The following is a 7,500-nucleotide window of genomic DNA, read 5'->3' as shown; positions in this document are numbered from 1 at the left end:
AGTGAGAAGTGATTGTCGCGCCCGCACTGTACTTACTGGACAATTTTGAGCAATGCTCTCTTATAGATGGTTTTCAATCACGTGATGACACGGCCATGTTGAGGTTGAGCATGATAGCGATAATAATTATCAAGGCCAAAGTTTGTGTCGTCTGCCGAAGCCGAAGGTTGAGGCGGATAACACAAACTGAGGCCATGCGAAAACCGATCCATTTATTGTTTTATTATGCATATTCGCGAGCTGAGCTCCACCATGACAAACCTGATCAAACTGCATGGTTAGTGTATTAGGTGACGTCACTTCTGCATGCAGAAAACTGTTGTCTGTAAGTATGACGTCAATTTTACATATATAAAATCTATTGTCTGTAGGTAGGACGTAAGAGAAACAGAGCAAGCAAGAATTAGCTGCGTGCTTATAGCTAATCAAAATCGAGCTGATGACAGTCTGATGTATAATAATAGAAAATTATGGCTCATGTTTTGCATTATAATAGAGTCAAATTCCCAAAAGACGTTTTTCTCTATTGTTCTTTGCACCAACATGGCTGCTGTGATGTCAGGTGAAAACGTTCTACCAACTGGGTGATGGAAGTAGGTCAATTTGTTGGGTTAGGGTGTGCCCGTGAATGATTCGATGAATGAAATAAATGTATATTTGAAGTGTGGGTAATAGATGAAAGTGAGAAGTGATCGTCGCATTTGTGTGGACAGTTCAAGCAATTTTATTGTCTCTTATAAGACACATTTTTCAGGTGTCCATAAGAAACAATGCCTGTCCCTTTAAGCCCCGATGGGGCCCAGATTGGCAAGTAAAATTGTCTGGCGTTAGACAGAGTAAAATCTATTTGTGGCTGTTGGGAATTAGAGGGTTAAATGGTCATGATAAGTGCAACGACCATTCTCACTTTCATGCTTTGTAGTAAAGAGGTTATTTATCAAGAAGTAATTTCCTATGCGAAAGATTATCACAGTGTAGGAAGTAGACTTTCGAAAAGTCCTTCGTCTAGATACGCGCGGAACGAAGGACTTTTCATACTTGATTGGCGCCAATTTAGCGACCCAAAAACGAGTCGCTGAGCTAGGCCAATCAGAGTAGTCCTCGTGGACCCCAGGGGATAGAGTTGTCAATCAAAATCTGCCACACGCAGTGAAGCGTGATTTTCAAACATGCTACTAAGGCCACCGGATGTTCCAAATTAAGCGACCATCAGAGGAAAATAATTGAAGAATATCTGTCTTGCATAGATCTGTTTGTGTCTTCTCCAACCGGAGCTGGGAAAAGTCTGACCTTTGAACTAGTCCCGTACGCTTTTGGTCGTTTACTTGGAGCGGGTGGCAATGCTATCGTCTTCGTAATTCTTCCACTGATTTCACTCACGAAAGATTTGGTCTCTAGCCGGTCGCTATTTAGGAGACAACACATTTAAAATCTTAAGTATAAACGGGTGTCTGGAAGGGCCGAGGCGATTCTCAACGACTATCAACACATTTTTCGCCGAATGGAACAAAAAATTTTAAAATGCATGTGTATTCATCGACGAGAGTCATTGCATCGCTAAATGGTAAGCTTAAGTTTCACTATAAAGATGTATCTTTTAATCCCGGTCTAGTACGTCTCCTACACCTGAAGCGTACCTGATCTTTCATGAGTGAAATCAATTGACTTTCTTGACGATTCGAAGCTTTCCCTTACTTGCTAATCTTTCGAATATATTAGTCTTTCGTTTCTATCAGCACAAATCACGGCACAAGTGTTGGTCCAGAAAATACCATTGGAGATCTCCTTTCCAAGCGGCGACTCGAGATTGAAAAAAAAGCTTTCGTTTTATTTCATCTTTGTTTCTGATACCTTTAGCACAAAGTTAACAAATTTCCTCTTTCGATTTCGTAGAAACAAACATGTTCGACTGTTTTCGTTGGATTGCGCCATCAAGTTCAGGGCTTGCGAATGACGTCATTTCCTTTTTGGCGCGAGACGCAAATGAAAACTTTGCAAGCGAGACAAGTCGACCTCTCGCGACTTCGTCGCTAGCTCATTCACTTCGCGTACGAAAAATCACGATTCGCTCGCCGAAACATTTTCTTCTGGGGTTATCGTGAGGTCGACTTGTGGCAAGTCTATGTAGGAAGCAGCATGATCAATTTTCATGTCTACGTACGACCCAGCGTAGATCATAAACTAGACCCTCCGTGAGGGTACACTGGGTTGCCTGTGGTACGTGCAGCGTTCCACGCAATTTTTTTCCAGTTGGGGGGGGGGGGGGGAGGGGAGGGTCACCCAGAAGTCATACCAGAAGTCATACCAGAAGCCATACCAGCAGAGGCCCTTTGGCTCACAGGTCCTCACACGTTCGTACGACGAAACAGATCCTTTTTTGAGGTTAAAAACCTGGCTACCGGCCTTTTAATTAATCATTTGTCAGAAAGAAGAAATTCCTGTCCTCTTTAAAAAAAATTGACACGCATTGTTTACGTGTGGTAGTGAAGTAACACAGCGATTTATTCCATAATGTCAAGTAAGCTGTGTGTTGTCTTCCAGGATATTCAAGTTGTCCTTGCGTAATATGTAGCTCTAACAGTGCACGATATTATTTTGGAATTGTCTATCATTGTAGTGCCATGGTAGAAGTCTTGGGTAAATAGCCTGAGAAGACATGTGGTTACTAGCAAAGTACTGAGCCCAGAAAGATTGAAGAAAATAAATGGGAAGTGAAAAACATTGTCTTCTGGGATGACATGTTGACAGTTGTCTTTGCGTAATATGTAGGTCTAACGGTACACGATATTGTTTTGGTATTGTCTATCATTGTAGCGCCATGGTAGAAGTCTTAGATAAATAGCCCCTTGAGAAGACATGTGGTTACTAGCAAAGTACTGAACCCAGAGAGATTGAAGAAAATAAAAGGGAATCGAGAAACATTGACTTCTGGGCTGACATGTTGATCATGCAACTTCTTTCCACCACAAGTGTAAGCGTGCACTGACAGCATCTGACAGCTTTGTAAACAAAAGTTGAAAGCTGAAGTTGAAAGCTGAAGTTTTATCCCTGTTCGGCGGGGTTAGTAAGAAATATACCACTCAGTAACAGAAGCATAGGACCGAAAATTCTATTTTAATGCTATCAACTGCGAACCAAGCAAGATACAGATTTTGTTAGCTTGCTTTATGCAAAACAAATATTGATGTAAAAGTAAATAAATATGGATACACAATTTTTAAGAAGAGCAGAAGTAAGTTTCAGGACGGTCGATCGAAAATAAAATATTTTGCCATCGGTAACAAAATCTACGACATGAAAACAACATTAATTTTGAACCACGAATATAAAAAGTTACCATCAGCGAAAAACAGTTTGGGAGATTTTAGTTGTTTTGTTGTAATTGTACAAGTTTGGCTGCACCGAGTAAATCGCACATCGAATTCAGCGGGTGCTCTGATCAAGTTACCGCGTTATTTTACCGCGGCATGTTTACTCGCGAAACAGTGAGGCAACTGTGTCAAATGATGCCAAGCTACCGGGTTTTTGTTTTTGTTAGTTTTCTTTTTCTTTCGATTGTTATAAATTTTGACAAGAAATGTGCGAATTCAACACAAAGATCACAATCGCCCAACTCTCAGAGGTTGACCATTGTTTCTGGAAAATCAAAAATTTACTCTCCAAGACAAGGTTATTTATCACCAGGTAATTCCATCGTTTTGGTAATAGCAGCTACTTTATTATTCATCAGCGTCATAATCTTTTGCCGATTTTGGGGGTCATTTTGTTGAAACTCAAGCACGCTTCCAACAGACCTGTTTATTTTCGTGACTTATGCGTTACCACAAAAATTCTCCCCGTATCACATTTCCACACATGTATGCAAATTTGCTAAGCTCGAAAATTACACAACATGATAAATTTACAAAAGCTGGAAATTTCACAGAAATATTTTCCACCGAAACATTTATTTAAACAAGCAACATATTTGCTATAAGAAGCAAGAAACCCTTCCTATTTCAGTTGCGTGCGTGCAAGCGAAACACACAATCACAAAGCATATGCAATTAAATAAATTTCTGACAGTTCACATTCAACCCTTTTCGAAAAAAACTTGACGGTAAATAATAAAGCACAAAAGAGACAACAAGCTTTCATTCAAATAATTTTTCCCTGTCACATTTACAATTTTTTTTAACCTTTGCAGAGTTGAGTACAAAATGAATGTTACATGCCAGACAAACAGGCAAACTTTAAATAGATGCGACTTCAGTAAACACTGTGAGACACAGCAGAGATCACAGATCTACTTGTGGTGTTCGATTCCTTCTCTGCCTTTTTTGCACCCGTAAGACACCAGAGAAATTTCCATTTGGTTTCAGTGTTGTACGTAACACCACCTTGGCGAAATATTAAAAGTACAGCTCATTTTGATTTCGGCTCGACGGGCGAAAGATTCACGCTGTCGAAGTCCATTACTCGTCGCTTTTAAGATTCCAGATCTTTATGTTTCACCGCCTGTCTTGACGTTCCATTCTTGAGCTCCATATGGGTATATTTTCTTTAAAGATGTACTAAAACGCCATTCGCGTTACAATGACTTCCGACGCCATTACAGGTTAATTGTGCAGAGCAAGCTACGCATTACCCCAGCCCCCTCAAACCTAACAAAATACGCACAGAAGACTCTATGCACAAAGACACCACTTAGCAGGGGATTGACAGGCAAGACTTTTACCGACACGGAAAAAAATACTAAAACGGAAATCTACCCATTTTCCGACTGGGTTTAGCAACCCAGTAATAAGACCGTGACCAAACTTACAAAAAGGCTGCACTGGCTTCCTCGACTTTGCCACTAGCTAAGGCGACGATTTCTTTCACTTAAAACCTGCCAACATTCTATATATGGACGAACGTGGCGACTCCGATGTGCATTTTCCGACACCATCATAAACTGGAGACCGGTTGAAAAGGCAACAAGTAACTGGCACAAACACTCATGTTCATTGATGTGTACTACATTCTTACGGCAAATAGTTCTACTTTTTTTACTTCGGATAGGAGCGATAAATTTCAGATCCCATATCATTGACTTATTCCGTCTCATGAACTACGTGGAACCAAAAAATTGTCTTTGGAGATAGAAGAGAAATCAGACCTTCGTGTGGTGAACTATGAGTTTGATTTCGCCGGTTTAAAAGGTGAATTTGAATCACAATTTATTAAAATCTTTAACGTTTTCCTCGAGGAGAGGCAATGATCATTTTTCCCAATCTCAGCTTAGCTGCTGTAGAAGCCTAAATGAAGCTTGAATTAATTTAAATCCTATTTTTGTTATTGGTAACTTAAAAGATAAGGTTCACAATCTACAGGATTGTCTAATTATCCGAAATACGACTTCAACACGCACCACTTTTATGATCCACTAATAACAGTCTTATTGCATGGCATTATCGTCCTGTATATTGTTGAAGATAAATATTTTCTGTTATTTTATATTTTAATGGTAGCTTCTGTTTATTACTGGATTACTTAGTTCACGTATATTACGGAGTAAAGTATCTATCTACGTACAAAACTATTAGAAGAGTGGTCCGTGTGAGTGTCAGCTGGCTAACAAATGTCAAGTCATGTCTTCATTATCTAAGAAGATGTCAGTTTATAAATTTCACTGTCATAAATTTACAGCAAAACAGGATCTTTATAGAAGTGTTTCTTTTCGTATTAAAGGGCCAGTAAATTTCTCGGCAGCTTTGATATAGTGCAATTGATTTACAGTTAAAAACTTTGCGTCTTGCCGTACATAATTTTTTTTCTCTCAATGAACGGTTTTTAAAAAGTGCAACGTTTAACTGACAACGTTGGTCTTTTCCCAAAATCTAGATCAGCTTGGTCTCAATCAGGGGTAAAGAAGGATTACTGGAGATAGAGGATGCACGAAATATCACAGTAATCCCTCAACTTGAAAAAAAAAAACATTTTGGCAGGTTGAGTCCGTGGAACAACCATGTTTGCTGTGACCTGAGAGCGAGTCACGTGATGTGTTCTGTATAGCTGCCTATCTTTGCTCATCATCGTTGGTAATTCTCTTTCCATCGCCGTGTTCCTCAAAAGTTCAAGACTTAGGCGCATGCGCACAAGCATACTCCTTATTAACTTGGCCTTCGCAGACCTGCTTGTGGGCGCGGTTACTGTTCCAATGTACATGGTGTTCCTGTGGCCTTGGTGTACGTTGGCTGAAAACCCGACATTTAAATCCAGTTATATGGCTATTGACCTCCTGGCTGGTTTTGCGTCACTCTTTAGCCTGTCGTTCGTTGGCCTGGAGCAAATGTTTTCAGTATTTTGGCCTCACAGACACCGTGTCACTGGAAAACAGCCTTACTTTGCAGCCGTTGTTACCTGCTGGCTTCTATCTTCAGTGCAGGTTTTACTGCGAATTTTAAGCGCACAAAAAATCGTCGACTTTGAGGTCTATTTCTACACTATCATGTTCGCGCTGTCGTCAGTCCTCGTTGTGATGCTTGCTGCGTACATCGCTGTCTGGTACAAAATGCGGGCTCGTCAAAACGAGCTTATTGGCCGACACCGAAGATACAGTCGTATATCAGCTGAACATGAACAAAAACTTGTTCTAACTCTGGCGATTGTGACCGGTGTGTTTTTCGTTACTTGGCTTCCCTTTCACTTCCTCAACATCGCGGTGTTCTTTTGCGTTCCGTGTAGACAAAAATTAGAATTGAATTTGTTGAATTTGGTACGCGCCATCAAACTTCTCCAGTATAGTAATTCCTTCATGAATTTGATTATATACAGCTTTAGGTTCCCTGAGTTTCGACGGACCTTGTGTCGAATCTGTGGAAGACGTCTACGCATTGTTCCAAGTCAATCAAACGTCATTGGTCATCAGAGTTCGCTCAAAACAAACAACCAAAGCCCCCTAGAAATAGAAAGTGTCGGTAAGGATTTCTTGGCGAACCTCTGTGAGGTAGCTAATAAGGACCTGAACTTCAACAAGAACTCCACCAAACAATGAGGAGAGAAACAAAACGGCTCTGTACACGTATTTTTAAATTTAGTACATTACTTTCTCGTTATCTGCATACCTTGAACTTAAAATCAACAAATGTCAAGTTTTAAATAAGAAACTTTTACTAACACGTATAGCCCGCGGATATAGAATTGCCGCAGATATTTAACAGTTATGCCTGAGAGCGCGTTGGTTATGATGGTTAAATAACCAAAGAAAAAACCCGCAATGGCTTCTAGCATCTGTCAGTGTCGTGCAACAAGGTGTTCGTGAAAAAAAGCTTCAAGAGTCACAAGTATTTTATGCGCCACTGCCCAACCTCACTCCCAGGTTCTCTTTGTTCCCGCAAGAGCCTGGCCCTAGTATACTCTGGCCGCTTGTGTAAGGGACAGTAGGGACTTTAAGATCTGCGACGCGGTGGTCACTGAACTAGATTGCCACAAAACAAGAATACCATTGGTCTTAAAAGAGCAAAAAAATCGTGCTGC

The 7,500-nt window shown here is 40.5% G+C and overlaps 1 pseudogene; it reads left to right on the top strand.

The window, feature by feature from the left end:
* The first annotated feature begins 543 nt into the window (after nucleotides 1-543).
* LOC138001125 (adenosine receptor A1-like) overlaps nucleotides 544-7,500 on the top strand; it is a 7,492-nt pseudogene continuing 535 nt past the window's right edge.

This window comes from Montipora foliosa, chromosome 4 (assembly GCF_036669935.1).
Source record: "Montipora foliosa isolate CH-2021 chromosome 4, ASM3666993v2, whole genome shotgun sequence".
Classification (NCBI taxonomy): Eukaryota; Metazoa; Cnidaria; class Anthozoa; order Scleractinia; family Acroporidae; genus Montipora; species Montipora foliosa.
This window is presented reverse-complemented; position numbering and strand designations above follow the sequence as displayed.